Below are 23,926 nucleotides of genomic sequence, written 5' to 3' on the forward strand. Positions count from 1 at the left end.
AAAAACAACCCCTAGCATGGTGGTGCACCCCTTTAATCCCAACACTCATGAGGCAGAGGCAGGAGGATCTTTGTTCCAGGCCAGCCAGGGCTGTTACAGAGAAAAAAACGGGGGGGGGGGGGAGGCCGGGGGGCCTGTGGGATGGTCTGTATGGCAAATGTGTTGCTGATTAGTCAATAAATAAAACACTGATTGGCCATTGGCTAGGTAGGAAGTATAGGCGGGACAAGGAGGAGAATAAAGCTGGGAAGTGGAAGGCTGAGTCAGGGAGACACTGCCAGCTGCCATGATGACAAACAGCATGTGAAGATGCCGGTAAGCCACGAGCCATGTGGCAAGGTATAGATTAATGGAAATGGATTAATTTAAGCTGTAAGAACAGTTAGCAAGAAGCCTGCCACGGCCATACAGTTTGTAACCAATATAAGTCTCTGTGTTTACTTGGTCGGGTCTGAACGGCTGTGGGACTGGCAGGTGACAGAGATTTGTCCTGACTGTGGGCCAGGCAGGAAAACTCTAGCTACGAGGGGGGGGGGGGGGGGCGCGGCTGCTTTAGGCTGGTAAAGCCCCAACAAGGTTGGAATAAATAAAAATAAAGCCAGAAAACTAATTAAAAAGCATGGTGATGGTCTTGAGAATGCAGGATCCACACAGGGAATGGTGCCCCCTTTATGCCCAGTCAGTACTTGGGAGACAGAGGCAGGAAATCAACTGTGAGTTCAAGGCTAATCTGGTCTATGTAGTTCCAGGCAAGTTAGGGCTACATAGTGAGACCCTGTCTCAAAAGACAAACAACTCCCCTCCCCTCAATAATGTTGTGTGTAATTGGGGGAGAAAACTACTCCTTAAGCTCTGCTTATATAAAATCTGTTTGTGTTTTACATATATGATTTAGGTCAGTCAAAATACAAAATCAAAATTAGAGAATATGTTCTAAAGAAAGAAAAGTTCTAGCCGGGCGGTGGTGGAGCACGCCTTTAATCCCAGCACTCGGGAGGCAGAGCCAGGCGGATCTCTGTGAGTTCGAGGCCAGCCTGGGCTACCAAGTGAGTTCCAGGAAAGGCGCAAAGCTGCACAGAGAAACCCTGTCTCGAAAAACCAAAAAAAAAAAAAAAGAAAGAAAGAAAAGTTCTAACACAGAACTGGGGCTCGCTCTGACAGGCGAGCACTGGAAACTGGACTGGAGAGAATACTACTGGACATACATTAAACACACACAGAATTTAACTATCTGAATAATACAGCCATTTAAACCGCGTCAATTGTACCTGCCATTCTGCTCAGTCATGGCCATAATGGCAGTTCTGCTCTGTAGCTGGTCTTCCTTCTCATGTGTCTCTGAGGAGATGAGCATCTTGCTGTACTGTCAGATCCTAATGTTTCAAGTCATTTATTTTCCTACATACAATGGATCGTACTCTATCTGGTGTTTTACACTAAAAACGTGGTTTGTTCCAACACTGAAGGAAAGCAGAGCTGGTGGGCTTTGAGAGGTGGTGCACAGGGTGGTCGACAGCCCAGGGTGAAGGTGCTCACTGAAAGCCAATGACCTGAGTTCTGTCCCTGCATCACATGGTGGAAGACTCAGTTCTCAAAGTTATCCTTTTTCCATGTGCTCTGTGATATGCTCATATCCACACTCACAGGAATCATGTACACACATACAGTAATAAATAAGACATTTTAAAAGGAAATGTAACTTTATAGAAAATGTCATCAAATACATGATAATAAGCATGTTTTACATTCTCTAATTAAATATTTTATACATAATTTTTTCATTAAATAAACATTCTGTATTAAAGAATTTAGCTATTAGATTTAGTTTTTGTAAAATCAATCTACTCTCTAAATGTAGAAAGTGTATTTGCTTACATATCTAAACATTATTTTACCACTAAGATTGGCAAAGAAAGCCGAGGATCATGTAATCTAACTTAATCACATTTATCAAAAGTTCATTTTGAGCTGCAATGGTGGCACACACCTTTAATCACAACTCAAAAAAAAAAAGAAAAAAAGAGTTCCTTCTGTTTAAACAAAGTAAATGATTCACATATCTTCATTTCAAATACTCTTCAATCCTTTAACATTTCACAACAAAAAGCAAGAGATGGCAACAAAAGTCATCCAACTGACAGAAACTCTTAAATTAGAGAGAGAATGTGGCTAAGAACTCTGTCCCCAGTCTCCTACTCTCTTCCATGCCCACTCCACCCTCTAACTAGAGGGGTTCCAGGAGGAACTGACTACTCCAGCATCTAGGCACCTGGAAAGCTCATTCACTCACTCCCTTTATGTCTGTGCTCAGCTGCTTCCTTATCCAAGAGACCTGCACTACCCACTTCAAATTCTAAAGAGTTATCACAATTTTAACCAGCTTGTGAAAAAGCAAACAAACAAAAACACAAATTTAACTTCAACCACTATTTTCTCTCTCTAGATCATTTCTATAACCATCTACAGATTTTATCTATTTTCCACCCCAAAGCTTAGGTAGAACACAGAGTTGGCATTCAATCAGTATTTGCTGAGTTCTGTTTTAAATAACTGAAACTTCAATGAAAGTGGTATAGTTTGGTGGTGTTACACTTGCCCAGCATGTTGGAAAGAGGCCCAGGAGTTCCAAGCCCTGCCCCCACCCACCCACACACGACATATACTAAGAAAAAATTAGATGAAGGAAGCATAGCCTCATTTACCATAAGAAACCAAAAGACATAGCCAGGTGGTGGTGGCACATGGCTTTAATCCCAGCACTCAGGAGGCAGAGCTAGGCAGATCTCTGTGAGTTCAAGGCCAGCCTGGTCTACAGAGTGAGATCCAGGACAGGCTCCAAAGCTACAGAGAAACCCTGTCTCGAAAAACCAAAACAAAAAAACAAACAAACAAAAAACAGCCAAAAGACAGAGCCCAGAGGACAGCTCAGCAGGTAAAGGTGCTTCCTGCTGACCCTCAGGACCTACAAGGGAGAAGAACTGACACCGTGGTTCTCCTTCCTCCACACATATGCCATGTTGCATGTGTATGCGCTGGCACACACACAAATAAATAAGGGTAGTAAAAAGTTTCTTTGTTTGTTTTTTCAAGATAGGATTTCTCTGAGTAACAGCCCTGGCTGTCCTGGAACTCACTTTGTAGACCAGACTGGCCTGTAACTCACAGAGATCCACCTGCCTCTGCCTCCCAAGTGCTGGGATCAAAGGCTCGCCATCACTGTCTGGCCTAATAAAGAGATTTTTAAAGATGTTTACAACTGGTTAAATTCTCTGGAACAGCAGCAGTTCTCAGCTTTTTGGCTTCTGAAGTTCTTCATACCCTAAGAATCCAATTTTGATATATAGCTTTTATCTACTAATAACACACTTGAAAGTACAACTGAGTACATTTGTAAAAGTAATAGTATTATACACTAAAAAACTAACACTTATAAATGTTTCCAAAATAATGAGAAAGAAATGCTATGCATTTTTATGAATCTCTTAATGTCTGGCTTCACAGCAGAAAGCCAGCTCCTATATCTGCTTTAGTTCTGAACCTATGATAGGTTGTGCTGGTTAAATTTTAAGAAAATCCAGTTCCATGTAAGTATTTGCTATAAAAAGGAAGTAGTATTTTTAATAACTTTTCTCAGGTAAGTGTAGGACAGGGTAGTTGAACAGAGGACAGCTGCAGTGTGGACTCTGAAACTGCAGCAGTCCAACTTTTCATATAATCGCACTTGAAAGTCTGTTGCTTGCCAAATGCTATGGCTTATGTTGGTAATACTAAGACCTCGAAGTCTAAGGGAGAAGGATCAGACTTAGCTACACAACAAGTTCTAGGCCAGCCTGGGCTATACAGAACATAGTTGAGACCCTGTCTCAAAAACAAACCCTCCTCTGTCTTGAACTTCATACAAATCTTTCACCTATTAATGATTTTCTAATGTGATACACTGGCCATTTAAAACAATACTGAATAATGGCGCCCCTTGCAGAAGTGAATAGATTATATTATATTTAACAGCACACAGGTAGGCACAGGAACACCCACTTGTAATCCCAGCTCTTCAGGAGCCTAAGGAAGGTAAGCAAACCTGAAGCCAGCCTGGGTGACTGAAAGAAAAAGGGCCAAGAATATACTCTGTGACAGAGCTCACCCACCACTCACTGGGCCTTGTTCAGACATCAGCACTGCCCAGCCCGCTGTGACTATCATGACCTCTCAGCAAAGTCCTGAGCAACTGCTAAGCTCATAAGGAAAGCTAAGTTTTCTAAGGTTAAAAGCTGAGTGAGCTGTTCAGTTGTTCTTGAAATGACACATTCATTTCATTTATTAATCATACACGTTCTATTCCTCCAGACAAGCGCCTCATTTCAGTATGCAGAAGTGTGACCCAACCTAACATCCTTCCTATTTCATCACATGAAGTGTTACGGAACTTTTTTTTTTTTTTGCTGTTGTTTTTTGTTTTTCTTTTTGAAGACACGAGTTTCATGTACACCACAATGACCTCAAACTTGATATGTAGGGATAACCTTGAACTTCTGTTCTTATTACCTTTACTTCCCAAACGGTTATGTTTCCCCATGTCAAGCGGGTGCTGGAATTGAACCTCAGGTTATCAGGCATCCTAGGCAATCACTCTATTAACTGAGCTTTAACCCCAGACTAATATTTTTTGAGATAGTTTTTCATTACAGCCCAGATCTGACTAGAATGCCCTGTAGTCCAGGCTGGCCTTAATTCATAAGCACCCTGTCTCAGTCTCTTGAAAAATTGGCATTCCATAAGCATACACCACCATGCTCAGCATCATCACATAGGATATTACACAGTGAATGTATTCAAAGTAAATTTAACAACATACTAATTCTGACTACTCACAAAGAATATAGATGGGGCAGGGTTTTCAAGACCACCGGGTCTCACTATGCAGCTCTGGCTATCCTGGAACTCATCTGTTGACCAGGCTGACCTTGAACTGGCAGAGATCCACCTGCCTCTGCCTCCCATGTACTGGGATTAAAAGTGTGCATCACTACACCTACACCAGGTAGAATATTAAGGTGCTAGAGAGATGGCTCAGTGGTTAAGAACACTTCCTGCCCTTCTAAGGTACCTGGTTTCAATTCCTACTACCCTCATAGCTGCTCACAACCATGTGTAACTCCAATTCCAGGGGATCTGATGCCCTCGTCTGTGGGTACCAGACAAACACATACTACACAGATACACATGCAAGCAAAGCACTCATACACATAAAATAAAAAAAAATCTTTAAAAATTTTTTAAAGAATATTTTTAGCCGGGCGGTGGTGGCGCACGCCATTAATCCCAGCACTCAGGGAGGCAGAGGCAGGCGGATCTCTGTGAGTTCAAGACCAGCCTGGGCTACAGAGTGAGTTCCAGGAAAGGCGCAAAGCTACACAGAGAAACCATGTCTCGAGAGAAAAAAAAACAAACAAAACAAACAAAAAAAACTTTTAAGTGCAATAGCATTTTTACAGTGTTATGTGCAGTCATTATGAGTACAATGATGGCTAGTGTGTTGTCCAATGCTGTCATTATGAGTACAATGATGGCTAGTGAAGTTGCCCACTGTCCTCACGGTAAGTTCAGTGATGGCTAGGGCAGTTACCCACCGTCATGACTTATGCAGGTGCTCTTTTGTATGATCACTGCAAATGTGAACTACTGATGACATTATTAATACAACAAATAAAACTTATTACCACTGTGAAATAGCTTCAACCTGGGAGACATTTTGAGGTACATCAACTCCTCACACACACTGAGCTACTTTCTAGACACATAGACAACCGTAAGAGCAGGGCCAGGTATGATGGTGCAAGTCTTTAATCCCAATACTTAAGAGACAGAGGCAGGTGGGTCTCTATAAATTCAAGGACAACCTAGTCTACATAGTTAGTTCCAGGCTAGCCAGGGTTATAGAGAGAGACCCTGTCTCAATATAAAAGAAAGAGAGAGAGAGAAAAACTACAGACATATTTCCAAGTACTAGGATCATGGGGGCTGAAGGGATGAGACTCAATGGCAGAATACTTGCCTATATTCAATCCATAGCCAGCAGGTAGGGGGGGGATAAGGCAAGAAATAGGAATGCATACACAAGAAAAGAATAGCTTTCCTTCGATTTCTTCCCCTGCAGAGCTATGATTCAAACCCAGGTTGTGTTATGAAAATGCTCTACCACTGAGCTCATCTGTAGCCCCTAGAAAAAGACTTATTTATTCTATTGATGGGGGTGTATGATGTGTGTGTGTGAGTACACATATGCCTTGGCACCCGTAAAGGTCAAGAAACAACTTTCAAGGACTGGCTCTCTCCTTCTACAATGGGTCCAAGGATGGACTTCAGGTGGTGAAGCCTGTACAGCAAGCACTTGACCCATGGAGCCATCTCACAGTCCCAGAAAAGTTAACTGTTGAGACAGAAAGGGTTTTTTAAGCAATGGGACTAAGATATTGATGAGTGACTTGGGATACTCTTTTTTTTTTTTTTTTTTTTTGGTTTTTCGAGACAGGGTTTCTCTGTGTAGCTTTGCGCCTTTCCTGGAACTCGCTTTGGAGACCAGGCTGGCCTCGAACTCACAGAGATCCGCCTGGCTCTGCCTCCCGAGTGCTGGGATTAAAGGCGTGCGCCACCACCGCCCGGCTTTTTTTAACTTTTAGTCTTTTGAGATTGATTTTTTAAAACCATGTTCAGATAGTAGTTGGTTCAAAAATAAATTCAAAATATTGCTTGGAAAAAACAGGTAAATCTTGAAAAGCAAGGTTGGGCCTGGTACCACAACCTTTAATCCCAGCACTGGGAGGCAGAAGTAGTTCTCTATAAATTCAAGGCCAGCCTGATCTACATAGTGAATGACGGGCTACCCAAGTCGACATAGTAAGACCTTATCTCAAAACAAAACAAACAAAAAAATTAAGATAAATAATAAAAAATACCCATGGACAGTTGGTAGAACGGCTGTGAAATATACCAAGATACAGGAACCGCCTATAATGTGGACACTCCCTAGTAAGACCCGTGCTGCGGGGGGAGAAGACAGGTGGATCCCTGAAGCTCTTTTAACAGCCAGTCTAACCTACTGAATGATAAGCCAATGACAGACCGACCCTGTTCCCTACCTTTACCTCCACCCCAATCCCAGAAAAACCAAGGTGGACAGCAAATGTTACAGCTATTCTTGGTTGTTAGCTTGACTATATCTGTAAAACCCAACCATCTGGGTACACCTATGAGAGATCTTCCTTGAATTAAATCATTTGAAGTGGGAAGGCCTACCTTTAATCCAGATCTTTTAAATTGGGAAGATCTGGGCCACACCTTCTGGTGGCAGCCTATATAAGGTCATGGAAAAAGGAAGCTTTTGTTCTTTGCCTGCTTGACCTCATTCTTGCTGGCAAGTTTATTCCTTCACTGGCATAAGAGCCTACTTCTAAAAAAAGAGCCTACTTCATCTGGATTCCAGCATATACTGAAGACATCCAGTATACTGATGTCTTCATACATCAGTATGGCATGAGACATCCAGCCTCATGGACTGAACAACTGTCTGATTCTTAGACTTTCCATTGGTAGACATCCATTGTTGGACTAGCTGGACCACAACCTGTAAGCCACTCTAACACACCCCCTTTCTATACTAAATAGATCCTTCAATAAGTTCTGTTCCTCTTGAGAACCCTGAGTAATACAGTTTGGTGATATTTTATTTGTGCTGAAATGTGATTTTATTTGTATGTTAATAAATAAAAGTGCCTGGGGGGTCAGAGCTAATAGCAAGCCATTTAGCAGAAGTCTGGCAGTGGTAGCACATGCCCTTAATCCTGATCACATGACAGGCAGATCTCTGTGTGTTCAAGGATACAGCCAGCATGGAGACACATACCTTTAATCTCAATACCAACCATAGAGACCTAGAGGTCTGTATAGACAGGCAGTGATGAGGAGGTCATGTAGTTGGGTTTACAACCAATGAGAAGGCAGAACAGAAAGTCAATAAAAAGACAGACACACAGGAAGTAGGTCTCTTTCTCAGGGGAACGACAGCAGCGGCAGCCGGTGGTAAGAAGGTGGTCTCAGCTTTTGGCTACTGCTCTCTGATCTCTGGGCTTTTAACTCTGCATTTGGCTCTGTGTCTCTTATTTAATAAAACCATTTATAATTACATCTACAATACAGTATCTGAGGACCAACACTCAAGGTTGTCCTCTGGTCTCCATATACACATGAACATGCATACACATGTACAGATACAAGACAGATGAGAATTCTACTACTGAACTACCCATGTCAGCCCCCTTTTTCTCAGTGCAACTCAGGGCCTTGAAAAGTTTTGGCAAACACTCGACCCCAAGCTAAATCTCCATCCCTTTTCTCACTTATTCTTCAGTCTCTACCTCTAAAATCTATAGACATGTACCTACATAAGTAAACATAATATCTTTATCTCATCTGAGATTTTCTCTAAAAAGTGGTTTCGCCACCTTTTGACTCATACAAGAACCCCAATGCCATTCATAGTCTCCAAATGGTCTTATTTTCTTCAAGGCACTCACCACTACCTATCCTAGTTATAAGTGCCACTCAACAGAATGTCTTACTTCACGAAGGCAGTGCCTTCATCCTTGCAGACCGGTCAGTGACAGCACGGGACAGTCAGTACACACTTGTTGAGAAAATCGTAATGTACAGCCTCTGTGTAAAATACCAGTTCTGCTAAGTGTTCCTATCATTTGTAACTTGTTTTTCATCTGATGGCAATTTCTGAGTACCTGCAGAAACCTGGGCAGCAACCTGGGAGATACAAGAAAGAGAGAGAATAAAGTACAAGACAGTCAAATATAATTCTGAACTTTGCTGAACAATAATCACACATTTCTGAAAGAAAAATAAGTTACCTGGGACTTTTGTTTGTTTTTATTAAAAGCATGCGCCACCACCCAGCTTGTCTGTTTTGTTTTGTTTTGTCTCCCCTCCCCCGCCCCTTTTTAAAGAGAAGATCTCTCTAGATAATCCCACCTGTCCTAGAATCCACTATGAAGACCACATTGGCCTCAAACTCACCTGCCTATGCCTCCTGAGTGCTGGGATTAAAGGCATGCACCACCATGCCAGGTTCTCAGGACTGTTTTTAAAATGACATTAAGCCAGGTGTGAAGGCATATGCCTTCAAGCACACTCCAGGCAGAGGCAGGTGGATCTCTATTGAGTTCAAAGTCTGGTCTACCCTAGCAAGTTCCAGGCTAGCCAAGGCTACATAGTAAGAACCTGTCTCAAAAAACAAAAATAACCAAAAAGAAAAAAGAAAAAGATGTTATCAGAAGTAATTAAAAGTCCCATTTTTATAAACAATGTAGTAGCTCACAATACTCAAAACCTGGAAGGTAAAAGCAAAAGAATTAGAAATTAAGTGAATAGCTGGGCAATGGAGGTGCACATCTTTTATCCCAGCATTAAGGAAGAAGAGGCAGGCAGATCTACCAGTTCAAGGATAGCCTGGTCTACAGGGTGAGTTCCAGGACAGCTAGGGCTACACAGAGAAACCCTGTCTTGAAAAAACAAAAAGACAGAGAGACTCTTTGGCTTTACAGTGAGTTCAAGGTCAGCCTGAGATACCTGAGAGCCTGGTCTCCAAAAAAAAAAAGAGGGAGCATTCATTATTAGAACTTCCTGAAAATTGTAAAAAATTGGTATAGCTGGACACAGCAGCTCATACTTGTAATCTCCATCACTTTGGAGACTGAAGCAGGAGTTCGCCATAACTCAAGGATATATGAGAACCAGGTTATAGAATGCCCCAATCTTAGGAAAACACAAAACAAACAACAAAACACTTGAGTAATTTCTCCAATGAACAGCACTACCTACTATCTGGAACAAATATGGCTTCATCATAGGTTAATACATATGTATGTGTTTCATTTGCATGCATGCAACATGACAGCATTATACTCTCCATAGAGCATTTCTTTCTGAATATCTGTGGAATTCAACAGTGTATACCAAAAGAACTAAAAATAGAAGCTATTAAATGTGGCACACACACACACAAACCAAAGGCCAGAAATGAACATTTATCACTCTTAGACTCATTTTACTAACTCAGGAAGCTGTAAGCCCAGGAAAGGTTAACAATACACTCACAGATCCAATGTACCACAACCATGCTACACCTAAAACCCGTATCTACTATCTCTAGACCTGGATTTTTTTTTTAAAGATACTGTCACTCCCAGAATGTTAATGTCAAGTTCTAACAAATCTTAATTACTATTTTTTTTTGTACTGTCAGTCATATTTCCCCCTATTAAAGTCCCAGCCCACCAGGTCAGGGTCAAAGCAGAGGCACATACAACTAAGCCATCACTAAAGCATAATACCAAAGCCCTTCCTTACCACGGCATATATAAAACAAACAATGCTCTAAATGTTTTGATGCAATGTGTTTTTATTCCATATTTTCAACTTAAGAAAAAAAAATACATATACAGGTGTACCTGCTGAATAACTAACTGTTCCTTTGCTTCATGCAAGTAAACTGCTGTTCTCTTGGAAAACCAGTAGACGTGTGTCTCAATTTCTCACAAACATGGAGCTCCAAAGCAAAACTTGCTGAACATAATCTCAGCTAGCATACATTCCTCATTAAAAGAAATTACTTTTAGCCAAGCAGTGGTGGCACACTGGGAAGGCAGAGCCAGGCAGATCTCCGTGAGTTCGAGGCCAGCCTGGTCTACAGAGCAAGATCCAGGACAGGCACCAAAACTACACAGAGAAACCCCGTCTCCAAAAACCAAAAAAAAAATTATTTTTATTATAGCTTTCGTGAAACACAAACTCTAGACCAAAGTCCAGTGGTAGAAACCTGCAGTCCCAGCTCCTCCAGAGGCCGAAGCAGGAAGGTCCCTGAGTCTAGGAGCTGAAGGCCAACTAGTTCTAGTGAAACATCTGAGATACAAGTGACCAACAGACAGAGACCAATGGGGAGAGAAGACAAAAGAAACCACACACATATGACGCCCAGCCCTGACTACCAACAAAAGACTCTTCTTGCTAATATTCCCCAATTCACAAATATCCTCACTAATTTTTTCAAATACTACTGAGAATCTTAGGTGACAAGCAAGCAGAACACAATGAACTATTTTGTCCATGTTTGTTAAACTCTTAAGAGTAGCAAAAGTAATACATATGTTAGGGGTAGGTGTTTAAGACAGGGTCTTTCTACATAGCTGGGGCTGTCCTAGAACTCACTATGTACACCAGGCTAGCCTTGAACTCACAGATACCCCTTCTCCCCCCTCCCCCCACGGCTTGCTTGGGCCATCACGCCAAGCACTCGTTACAAAAGTAAAGCTAAATAATTTGTTTCTCTTTAGAGTAGAAGAGCTTCCTTATGACCTGTGTCACAATGTAACAAAATACTACAGTTACTAGTTTCTACATAAACATTTTTACTAAAAGAAAAAGCAAAAACAAAACCGCATAGTAACAAACTATCAAATTATAGATCTGGAGCTGATAGATAGAAACGGTTTGGAGTCAAGAGCACTTACTATTCTTGCAGAGGACCCAACTTGGGGGTCCCAGCACCTACACAGGGCAGTGCAAAACCTCCCTTAACTCTAGCTCCAGAATACTAGATCATTCTGGCCTCCACAGACACCTGCACTCACATGCAGACCCACACACTGACATACACCCACACGAATCATTTTTTTTAAATGTACATCCCTATCCTAATAAAGCTAAGTAAAATCAGAATTACGGGAAGAACGTCTACATAAACTCAAAATCACATGATAGCTTTTCCAAACATAAACAGGCAAGGAGATGGAACTTCGGTTCATTTTTTCCCCATTCTGTTCTTTTTGATTAAAGAGGTACCAAAAACAAGAAAATTAGATTAAACTGCCAAATGGAACGAAGTTTGGTTCAAGAGCTATCAGAACTCTTACAATGAAGTCTCTGTCAGCGGGCTCGACACTACTCAGGAGTTCTAAACTCACTCTGTACATAAATCAAGGAACAGGAAAGCTCTCAACAATACAATGGAGTCACCTCACACTACAGACAAGAGCAAATTAAATGAAGGCACTATAACTTCCTGGGTTTTGGGGGGTTTGTTTTTGGTTTTAGGTTTTTTGTTGTTGTTGTTTTGTTTTTTGATGCTAAAACTCAAATTTGCTTTAAGACATTATCTATAAAGCCCTATAATCTAGGAAGTGTGGTGACAAACCTCTATTTCTCAGTACAAAACCCGATGCATCCACCGCACCACTGCTGACTCCGATCAATTATCTAGGCAGGATAAAGAAAACATCTTTTTTTAATGACTAACCAGCCAACTCCACACACTATCAGACGCGCCTGTCTCCTGCTCGGCCACGGACTGCGCGTGCTCGCCCGCACCGGGCGGCTCCCGGCTTCGGCCCGGGTTACCTTCTTCACTCCATTGTCACCCCCACGCCTCGGCCTTCAGCCCCCGTCCTGCCGGCGAGCAGCGGCGACAGGGCGCGATCCCCTCACCCACTCCCTCGCGGGAGGCTGTGGGTGTGTCGGCGGACAGACTCCTCTCGCCCGGACACAATGAGCCGCTCCGCGCCGCCCGGGACCCGCGGTCATCCCCCTGCCGCCGACCCCGGCCGCCGGCCGCGGCCCTTCCTCTTTCTCCCTACAGCTCGGCCCCTCCCCCGCAGCGCGCAAGCGCCGCCGCGCCGCTCCCCTCCCCCGCACCCCCCTTCCGCCGGCGCCCTCACCCGAGTCCGCAGCCCCCGAGCGGCCAGGTCCGGGGCTCGCTGGCGCGGGCCGGCAAATAGCACCCGACCAGGCGAGGCGAGGCTGAGGCGGGCCGGGTGGCTCTCCTTAGGAGGGCGTCTGTCAACGCCGCGGCCGAGCGTGCGACTGAGCCCGGCTCGACCCAACCCGGCTCCGAACGCCCGATCGCGGCCCACGCGCGCTTGCGACCCTGAACGGCCGGCGTGTCTACGCCGCGCAGTCCCGGCACCCCGCCACCATCGCCGCCGCCGCAGCCTGGCCCGGCCCTCCCCGACTGCGCGAGCGCGACACCGGGGGCCTTTTACGACAGTTCGGAAAGCAAGCGCGCCGGACCTTCACGCCCTCTCACGTCGGTATGTCTGCGCCTGCGCGGACCTGCGGCTACCGGGTCCGCCCCCCTGCGTCCCAGCCTTTTCCCCTTCGCGCTGGCTTTCACGGACTGTTGGCCCTGTTGAGCGACGTTAAAAATAAGCTCGTTGGGTTCATTTCCTTCGGTGATTTCGGACTCAATTCTGCCTACATCCCGCTTACTTTTTCTCTACTAAAAATTACAACTACAGCTTACTGACTGCACTTGCAGTGCTCTTAAAGCAAAAACGTGGGGGTCTTTCCCAGCAAATGATACCCAAACCAGAGATCACATCTCGCTGTTCAAGGGAATTGTTTCCAGAATCAGTTCAAGCGTGGTATTTAGATAGCCTGGGAGCTCTGGCTATATAATCTCAGAAGCCTTCTTAATGACCTCACAAAACAAGAAGATTGCAATGATTCATTGTGTGCCCTAGGAGGACAAGATGTAAAGACAGTGTGGGTCTGCAGTCAAGCAGACAGACGTCCTGTCAGAAAGCTGATTTATTAACACCTTTATAAACCTCAGTTTCTGCCAGGCGGTGGTGGCGCACGCCTTTAGTCCCAGCACTCGGGAGGCAGAGCCAGGCGGATCTCTGTGAGTTTGAGGCCAGCCTGATCTACAGAGCGAGATCCAGGACAGGCACCAAAACTACACAGAGAAACCCTATCTCAAAAAATACCAAGAAAAAAAAAAACTCGGTTTCTTTTTTCATAAACCAAGATAACATTATATGCTTTAAAAACGATCTTGTGAGGTCAAATATGACGATTTATATAAAGTTCCATATATTACCAATTAAGTGTTCAGCATTAATTCCCTCTTTATACACTGGCTCACCAATAATTTTATTCACTCGTGTTTTCCATATTCAGTGAAGAAGATGTTTTTAAATTACAAACGAGGGGAAATGAAAGAGCATTGGATCTGGATTTCCTCAGTCCCCCTAATTGCTTCTCTCTAAAAGTAGAGTACCACCTGGATGACTGAGCCCATGACTTGTTGACTCATGATGTGTCAAACCTCTATTTCTGTCCCCCTCCTTTTTTTATTTCCTAAAGCTGTATTTGACCTGTATTCTTTAATAGGATAGAGACACTTGCCACAGCTCTTGAACACTTAAAATAAAGCACTTTGAGTTTGTATTAGCTACATCAACATTCAGTACTACAGTTCAAAAATGTGAAAAGCCCAATACTTTTTACTAGTGAGTGTATGTTAAAGTTTTTACTTCGTTGGGCTAAATTAATGAATACCGAGATGGTCTGTGGTATTTTTCACAACAAATGATTCCCAAATCATACATGATACTGAATAAAAATCAGAACTGCTCAATACTCAGGTGAATTGATTCTGAAATCAAGTCCAACACACTATTAAATAGCCAGGGAATTCTGGGTATACATCACAGAAATACACACATGCCAAGATACAGATGGGATGATTCCCTCCCACTTGCCAATAACATCTGGAGATACTTTGCGTCCTAACACAAAGGGGGTGGTCATCTATTAAACAGAAAGGAGGGGACAGCCAATACTACCCATCTGCACAGGACAGCCTTCAACAATTCTCTGTACCAAAACTGTTGCTTCATTTGTTTGCTTGTTTTCTTTTTGTGATGCTTGGGATCAAACAGAGGGCCTCATGCATGCTGCCACTGAACCACATCCCCAGCCTGGGCCTAATGTGTTATCACGGAGAAACTCTGGGTGTGGTGGTTTGAAAGGGAGTGGCACTAATGGGAGGTGTGGCCTTGTTGGAGCAGGTGTGATCTTTTTGGACAAAGTGTGTCTCTGTGGAGGCCTGCTTTGAGGTCTCATATATGCTCAAGCCACGCCTAGTAAGACAGACCACTTCCTGTTGCCTTCAAGTCAAAGTTATGGAACTTTCAGCTACTTCTCTAGCATCATGTCTACTTGAACACTACCATGTCACACCATGATGATAATGGACTAAACCTCTGAAAATGTAAACCACCCAATGTTTTTCCTTTATAAGAGTTGTTGTGGTCTTGGTGCCTCTTCACAACAAAAGAAACCTTAAGATACTGAGTTAAAGAAAATACACTATTAGCCAGGAGGTGGTGGTGCACATCTTTAATTCCAGGACTTGGAGGCACAGGGAGGCAGATCTCTGATTTTGAGGCCAGCCTGGTCTATGGAGTGAGTTCTACTACACTGAGAGGCCCTGTCTTGGGGAAAAATGAAAAAAAGAAAAAGAAAGAAAAGAAAATACACTATTAAATTTTATTCACCTGCTTTAAAAAACAAACAAAAAAACCCCCTCTTTACTATCACTTCCTGTAACTCAAAAGGTAAAATTTGTCTCACAATTATATTTTTTGGACACAGGCATCTCATAGACATCATATCCCAAATGAGTGAATATACATATTTATTGTATCTGCTCTCCAACTATCTCATGCTCTCCTGTCTGTCAAGAGCACCAAATAGAAACCTGAAGTTCATTTTTGGCTGCTATCTGTCTTCCTTACTTCCTACCTCTAATTGAGTGAGTGACAGATCCTTCCAGTTCTGCCTCTGACACATTTCCAACCCACCCTTCCCCTCTGCATCTTTCTCACATGTCTAAACTTCTAGTATCTCTGACGTTTGTTTAATGGACATGGACCCAGCACTTGCCAGGTACTGCAGGTACTAAATACATCACCACTCCCCTACTTGCAGCATTTTCATGGGATCCAGGAAGGAAGTCCATGATTGATACTTAATGTGGAAGTGCTTAGAGAGCGCTACATGCTGTGAAAACAAGAAGAGAGAATATGACAGAGAAACCTGGAGGAAGTAAGGTTTAAACCAAGTTTGACAACATGAGAAAGGATGGCTAAATGAAGCAAATAGAGAGCTCTGGGCAGAGAGAGTCACGTGCACTAAGACAGAGAATTCTGTTCCTGGAACAGCACCAAGCCAGCTTCCTCCCAGGATCTTCTGACTTACTGGGGAGTAACCGAAAGGTGAGGGGGAAGAACGGAGAGAAGTGGGTTGAGGACATTTGAACTTTTTTTTTTTGTACTAATGTGTTTAAAATAGTTTTTACTTAAAATGATGAAAAGGCATTAAGGAAAATTAATAAAAAGTATAATCTGAGCACTGCTAATCAGGATTGAGTACTAGAGAGAACATTCCACGTGCAGAGCAGAGGGTGGACTGGGAAGAGGGCACGAGTAGTGCTAAGGATGAGGATGGTAGACGTGAGAATGAGAATCCCCTCTTGACTCTATCCCTGCCCACACCGCCAGGTCTTGGACTGGAGGCCAGGCCAGATCTAGAGACCTGAGATCATTGCCTAGCCCAATTGTCATCAGAGAGACTTCACCCAGCAACTGATGGAAACAGACGCAGAGACGCACAGCCAAACATAGGCAGACCTCAGGAAACACTGTGCAACTGGGGGAGGAAGGATTATGGGAGCCAGAGGGACCAAGGACACCATGCGAAAACACAGAGTCAACTGACCTGGGCTCATGGAGGCTCACGGGGCCTCACAGAGACTGAACCGCCAACCAGAGAACTTGCATGGGACTGACCTGGGCCCTTTGCACACGTGTTGCAGTTGTGTGGCTCGGTCTTCCTGTAGGACTCCTGGCAGAGGGAGCAGGGGCTGTCTCGGACTCTGTTGCCTGCTCTTGGGACCCTTTCCTCCTACTGGGTTGCCTAGTTCAGCCTTAATAGGAGAGGAGGTGCCTAGTATTGCTGCAACTTGATATGCTGTGGCTGACTCACATACATGTGAGGCCTGCACTTTTCTGAAGGGAAGGGAGAGGGAGTGGATGGGGTAGGGGGATGGACTAGAAGGAGAGAACAGAGGAAGGGGAAACAGTGACCAGGCTGGGAAAAAAAAATTACTTAATTGAGTAATCATACAAAAATCCAAGTCTGCAGCCTTAAAGTAGAGTGTTTTAATTGCGTAATTCACACTATTTTACAAAAGGTGAATTCTCTGACAAAAGTTTGTATTTTTATGAATAATGATATAAATAGGATCTGCAACCTAAAAAAATAAATAAATAAGAAAGAGAAGAAAGATGGTGGCCAATGGTATATAGGAATAAAGAAGTCTCTGATTCTTCTGGGTTTACGGTGATGGTTACATGATTGAATGCTCATTCCATGCAAGAAAAATATGTTTAGAAAACTCAGCTTCTTGGGTTGAGGACTTTAAGTTAGAGGCAGGACTTGTCTGTTCTGGTCCAGTAGTGTTTGGAAGTGTCTAACGTTTACCGAAAGGGTTGATTCCATTTGGTCGATGGGTGTATAGGTCTGAAATTCAGGAGATTGCTGAGCTAATGATGGAGCTTTGGGTTCATTAGCATCTGTATCTGACCGTTGAAGCAATAATTTTGGTGAGGTTGATCAGCATAGAAGTTAGAGGAAACAGACACCTGGAATGTTGGAATGTCTGTTATTTAAAGAGCTGAGGAATGAAAAGAAATTCCAGAAGGAGATGACTGTGTTTGCGGGGTGGGAGCTCAACTCTACAGGCAGTAAAGTCAAAAGGAATTTGAACAATCAAGGTGTGATGTAGGATTCATGAAATGCCTGTTGGTTCGACAATATAGAGATCTGTAAACATGACCAGTTTCATACATTATCTTGATTTTAGAATATAGCTTGATGAAAGTGGTTTTGACACTTAGGTATTATATGACAAAATTGGGTGATGGTTTTGGTTGTCACAACTGGGGAAGAGCTACTGATATCTAGTAAGAGGTGCTAAGCACCAAACAGTGGGCAGGGTACTACCCACAGCAAAGAGTCATCTGGACTAAGATGTCAGCATCTCAGCTGAGAATTCCTTGTGCACAAAGAATTGAACACTAGTTACACCAGAATTGGTACTATTTCATTAAATTAATAGTGAATGAAAAAGAGACAAATTTAGCAGGATAGAGAGTAAAAAAAAAAAAAAAGTAAGAATTTAAATCCTTTTGGTATGTTGAAGGAGAAAGGCAGAAAAAAAAAGAGGTAAATGAAAGTGGACCCAATATCCTGGAGAATAGTGGGTGCTCAGATGCATAACATTAGTCATTCTACTGAAATAGATGAGAAGAAGTGATAGGATAAATGAAATTGTTTGTTTGCTTATGGGGGGTAAATAAAGCCTGCCCATTGAATGACCTTGATTTCTCTATGAAACACAAGGTAGTGCCATTTACCAAGGCAGAAAGTTTGGAAGTGGCTGGGTGGAGAGTGATTAGAACACAGAGATTAAAAACATCAGAGTAAACCGGGCGGTGTTGCACACCCCTTCAATCCTAGCACTCAGAGGCAGAGGCAGGTGGATCTCTGTGAGTTCAGGCCAGCCTGATCTACACCGTGAGTTCCAAGACAGCCATGACTGTTATATAGATAAACCCTGTCTCAAAAAACAAAAACAAAAACAAACAAAACTCCATCCGAATAGCCGCATGCATTTAATCCCAGCACTCCAGAGGCAGAGGCAGGTGATCTCTGATTTCGAGACCAGCCTAGTCTACAGAGGGAGTTCCAGGACATCCAGGACTACACAGAGAAACCCTGTTTCAAAAATCAAAACAAACACACACACACACACACACTCCCACCCATTCCCCCCCCCACCCTCCCACTCCCCACCCCCCCCCACCCCCCACCCCCCCCCCCACCCCCGCACATCAGAATAGCCTCTGACATAGTGGCCCGGATGACGCTAGCAACCCACAGCAGGAGGCCCAGATCAGAAAAGGGTTGAGACCAGGAGGTCAGGTGCTGCAGCCCATATCTGCAGCAGGAAAGGGGAGGCAAAAGCTCACACCTGAACTCCAATAGCTGCCCTCTGGTTTTCCTCTAACTCCCATCCCACCATCCGTTCTACACTAAATAACCGTCGGGGTATAACAAAAACTGAGACAATAAACTGACTAAAATCCTTTAATAATCCTTCATCACCTCCAGGTCTTGTCTAGACTCACCGGCGTCTTTTCAGGTCAGGTCTTACCATCCTGCCTCCATCCCTGTTCAGATTTCAGTGCTCTCCTTAAACTTCTTGTAACTCTTTCAAGACAAAACAAGCAAACGAAATCTACATGGCAGCATCCCAGTACCAGCCTTGGGTTTGCTCCTTGAAATTAACAACCTTCTGTTTGTGCAGTCACGTGAGCTTGCCTGTTGGAGTGGAAGGAGCATCCCTTCTCCTACCCAAGGCTAATTCCTGTGACCATTAACCATTGCCTCCATAGAAACTCTTCCCCAGGAGGTTTTGCCTCTCTTTTTCAACTGGGTCTTTCCTTCAACAAACCGAGAGGACTCAAGCTGTGCCCTTCCCTGACTCCAGGCCTGCTGGATGTGCACCTTTATATCCACTCACCCTATCTTTGCGCCCACCGTCCCTTTGGTCTGAAAGTACCCTTCCCTCTCCTCCACACTCCCACCATGAGTCATCTGCCAAGGCCTCCTCCCTGAAGCGCACCCTCACCTCTCTGAATACCGAGCAGCAACCATTTCTTCCGCTATAGTCTCGTCCATCGACGTCCATACTGTACGCGTTATACTTTTTATATATACACTCGCATACCTTCCAAAACACTAAATGCAAAGAAAATGTCTTTCTCTGGCAGAAAGACAGCACTCAGTAAGTATTTACTGAACTGTAATGAGAAATGAGCTTTGGATTATAGTGTCAGTTTTACCACTAAGATACTGTAAATCTGTAATTTCAACCAAATCATTTGAAATCTCTGACAATTAATTGAAGTTAACACCTGCGGAAGGGTCAGGACCGTCCATATTCACTCTGGGCCAAATCCAATTGCTTTATGCTTTCTTTCTTTCTTTCTTTCTTTCTTTCTTTCTTTCTTTCTTTCTTTCTTTATTTATTTATTTATATGTGCATGGGTGTTTGGCCTGCTTGCATGTTTATGCAGCATGTGTGTGTGGTGTCTGCAGAGTTCAGCTCCCCAGGAACTGGAGTTATAGGCAGTTGTGACCTGCCATGTGGGTGCTTGAAATTGAACCAGGGTCCTCTGGAAGCACAGCCAGTGCTCTTAACCACTGAGTCATCTCTCCAGCCCCCTTAATCTGCATTCTTGAGACTGCAGCAAAATAAAGCTTAACACATTAGCCTGAGTTCATGGGCCAGAAGTATCTAATTCTGTGTCTAATTTCAGGCAGGAGTTTTAGGAGCTTTTCTAAGCATAGAAATACTGGGGCGGGTGAGACGGCTCAGTGTATGTGTGGGCCCAGGGTTTGCCACTGAGCCTGGTAATGGGAGTTTCATCCCTGGAGCCCACATGGAGGGGGGCTGCTGCTCTCTGAGGGTTGTTCTCTGACCTCCACATGTGAATGCCTCCCCAGAATAACTGTAAAAATCATAATTAAAAATTATTAATAAAGCCGGGCAGTGGTGGTGCACACCTTTAACCAGCACTTGGGAGGCAGAGCCAGGCAGATCTCTCTGTGTTCAAGGCCAGCCTGGTCTATAGAGTGAGATCCAGGACCCACACCAAAACTACACAGAGAAACCCTGTCTCGAAAAACAAAACAAAACAAAAAATTATTAATAAAAATATGGAGCTAAGACGGGTGATGGTGATGCATGCCTTTAATCCCAGCATCCAGGAGGCAGAGACAGGCAGATCTCTGTGAGTTTGAGGCCAGCCTGGTCTACAGAGCGAGTTCCAGGACAGCGAGGACTGTTACACAGAGAAACCCTGTCCCAAGAAACTAAATAAATAAAAGAAAGGAAGGAAAGAAGGAAGGAAGGGAGGGAGGGAGGGAGGGAGGGAGGAAGGGAGGAAGAAAGGAAGAAAGAAAGAAAAAAAACACATGGAGCTAGAGTGATGGCTCAGTGTTTAAGAGTACTTGCTGTTCTCCAGGGGACCTGGGTTCAGTTCCCAGCACCAACATGGTAGCTCACAACCATCTGTAACTCCAGTTCCATAGGATCTGATGCTCTCTTTTGGCCTCTGTGGGCAGCAGGCACACACATGGTACACAGACATACATGCAGGCAAAACACCCATACACATACAAATAATTACCAAATTTCAATGTGAAAACAAAAATAAACATGGAAATACTGAGTCACTTGAAATAAAGGAAAGAATAGTTTCTACAAATGAACAAAAACCAGATATAGATAGATAGATACATAGATAGATACATAGATAGATACATAGATAGATACATGATAGATAGAGATAGATAGAGGTACCCACTGTCCACTACATACTTAACAACTGAAAAAACTTTACAACCAAGATTAACCAAAGACATGGTCAGATTTGTACTGAAGACAGTGACGCAAAACTTAGAGACTCAAGGCAATGCTCTGGGAAGATCTTGGGAGATTGTCAAGAGTATTTACAGAGCTACTCTCCCCGTGACATCTTTGGACAGGATGGGAAGGATCTCAAAAGGGCTTCTGAGAACACTCAATGAGCCACAACAAATTCCTTGTGGGAAATTGAAGCTGAGAACATTATAGACCCCATAACTGCAAGTTTAGCTAATGTGGTCCAGTTCTTCTGTGTGTACATATGCATGTGGATGCATATGTATTGGTGAAATTATTATGGCCACTCCATGTAGTTAAAAGGGAGGTTTATTTTGTGGGGTAACTTACAAGTGTGAAGGGATAGTTTACAGGGTCTGGGAAAGGTGTGGTGCAGTCCGGCGGTGTTCTCTGGAGAACTCTGCTCAGTCTACCTCCAGCGTCCAGGGTCCAGGAACCAAGAGAGCCCGCGCATCCGGATCTCGGGTCTTCAGCGTCCTCTCTCAGCCCCGCCTTGTAGGCATGACCGTTACCGAAGCCTCAATGGGGGTTGGAACTTCCAGGTCAAAGCTGGAATGGCTACCCACTACACATATGCATGTGTGTGAGTGCATGTGTATGTAGGTGCTCATGGAGGCCAGAGCTCAACCTTGGAGGAGCCATCCTTGTTTTTATGAATCGGGTCTCTCATTGACCCTGGGCTTCACAAGTTAGGCTAGGCTGGCTGGTGAGTGAGTCTCGGGATCTCCTTGTCTCTGTCTTCCCTATACTGGGATCACAGCAAAGCCACCACACCACAGGCTTTTTACATGTATGTTTGGGGGATTGAACTCAGGACCTCATATTTGCATGGCAAGCATTTTACTGACTGAGCTCTCTACCTGGGCCCTAAAAGTTTGTTTATATAGAAATGAGATTTTCTTTAGGTCATTTAATTGCAGAGACCATGTAGCTCATGTAGAACTACATGGTCTTTATTGTAAATACAAAGGGACAGAGGCAAAGGTAGTCAAGAGACACAGCTTTCATTTTCTACTAGTAAACTGTATTAAGAAGCTACTTGATGTAATGATAACCTCAAAAGAGAAGTTTTGCTTTGTTTTTCGAGACAGGGTCTATTAGCTCTGGCTGTCCCAAGACTTGCTCTGTAGACCAAGCTGGCCTCGAACACTCAGAGAATTCACCTGCTTCTGCCTCCCAAGTACAGGGGTTAAAGGTGTGCGTCACCACAGTCAGTTCAAAACAGAATTTTTAAGAATATTTACCATAGGGTTGGAGAGATGGCTCAGAGGTTAAGAGCACTGGCTGTTCTTCCAGAGGTCCTGAGTTCAATTCCCAGCAACCACATGATGGCTCACAACTATCTTTAATGAAACCTGGTGCCCTCTTCCAGCCTATAGGGCCGCAGGCAGAACACTGTATGCATAATAAATAAATAAATATTTTTAAAAAAGAATATTTACTATAGTTTAGGTTTCTCTAGTTGTATTGACTATGTATGGCCTTCAAGATATTTTGAATCATTAGTAACTAATACTGTGTGGCTTGGCATCTGAAAAACTAACATCACAAACTGATCTAATGAAGTGATACAGAATACCTGGAATTTTAGTTGCACATGGTGACACATATTTGTTACCCCAGCAGTCAAGATATAGGAGCAGGAAGATCCTGATCAAGGCCAGCCTGGACTGCACAGAGAGACCCTGTCTCACCCACTCATCCCACCCATCCTTCAGACAAAAAGCCTAGCTGGGACTTTGAAGACAAGCACTTGAAAGTCCATGCCGCCTCAGACATTTCTGGTTTTTTTTTTTGTTTTTTTGTTTTTTTGTTTTTCGAGACAGGGTTTCTCTGTGTAGCTTTGTGCCTTTTCCTGGAACTCACTTGGTAGCCCAGGCTGGCCTCGAACTCACAGAGATCCACCTGGCTCTGCCTCCCGAGTGCTGGGATTAAAGGCGTGCGCCACCACCGCCCGGCTCATTTCTGGTTTTTAAGACAAGTTCTATGCACAAATGAAGCCAGCTGGTTCCAGGAAAGTATTTTTAAGGAAAGCTGTCGACAGATAAAAGAGATAGCCAGCACCCCATGATTGATAACTGCCTAGAATTATGAATGAAGAGTCTTAGCTGACTGAAAACCATTTTCAGAGGTGGTTTAGTCTGTTCACCCTGTGGCTTTTCCTACGGTCAGTCAAAGGCAACACGGGCTTCCCTCTGACCTTTGACTTTAGCTTGCTTTATGTGTTTTTCCATGCTCTGAAATGCTGTTTCGGAAATCCATAATTTCTGAAGTGTTCACCTCTGTTCGCTAGAAGAAAGTTTCTGATTACTGAAAAATAAGGCCCTCGGAGTTCTAACATTTCATGTTTACTAGTCAGGTTTATATGTTCCCTATGATGATTATAATTTCACAGGTGATTTACATGCTGGTTAATTTTTTTAAAATTCAGAACAAAAAGTAAAGATGCCTCTATGCATTTTCTTGTTATTATTCATAGATAAGGTAAAGTTTTCCAAAAACATTAAAAGT

General features: G+C 43.5%; 1 protein-coding gene and 1 long non-coding RNA gene across 9 annotated transcripts in view; one reads left to right on the top strand and one right to left on the bottom strand.

The window, feature by feature from the left end:
* Nucleotides 1-13,040, bottom strand: part of Rnf111 (ring finger protein 111) — an 81,816-nt gene extending 68,776 nt beyond the window's left edge. For 2 of the 7 annotated variants that reach the window (XM_052713603.1, XM_052713575.1), the window contains exon 1: nt 12,774-13,040. The gene's annotated coding sequence lies outside the window, so the exon portion shown is untranslated. Of the gene's footprint in view, nt 1-8,615; nt 8,809-12,355; nt 12,670-12,773 lie in introns of those variants that run through there. The other 5 variants (XM_052713619.1, XM_052713609.1, XM_052713583.1 and 2 more) reach the window with 4 other exon arrangements.
* The window catches only part of LOC128094987 (uncharacterized), a 35,930-nt gene continuing 25,036 nt past the window's right edge, over nt 13,033-23,926 (top strand). For both annotated transcript variants that reach the window (XR_008213125.1, XR_008213126.1), the window contains exon 1: nt 13,033-13,145. This is a non-coding gene — a long non-coding RNA (uncharacterized LOC128094987). The remainder of the gene's footprint in view (nt 13,146-23,926) is intronic.

This window comes from Peromyscus californicus, unplaced genomic scaffold (genome assembly GCF_007827085.1).
Source record: "Peromyscus californicus insignis strain IS unplaced genomic scaffold, ASM782708v3 Scaffold_11__1_contigs__length_118956290, whole genome shotgun sequence".
NCBI classification, from domain to species: Eukaryota; Metazoa; Chordata; class Mammalia; order Rodentia; family Cricetidae; genus Peromyscus; species Peromyscus californicus.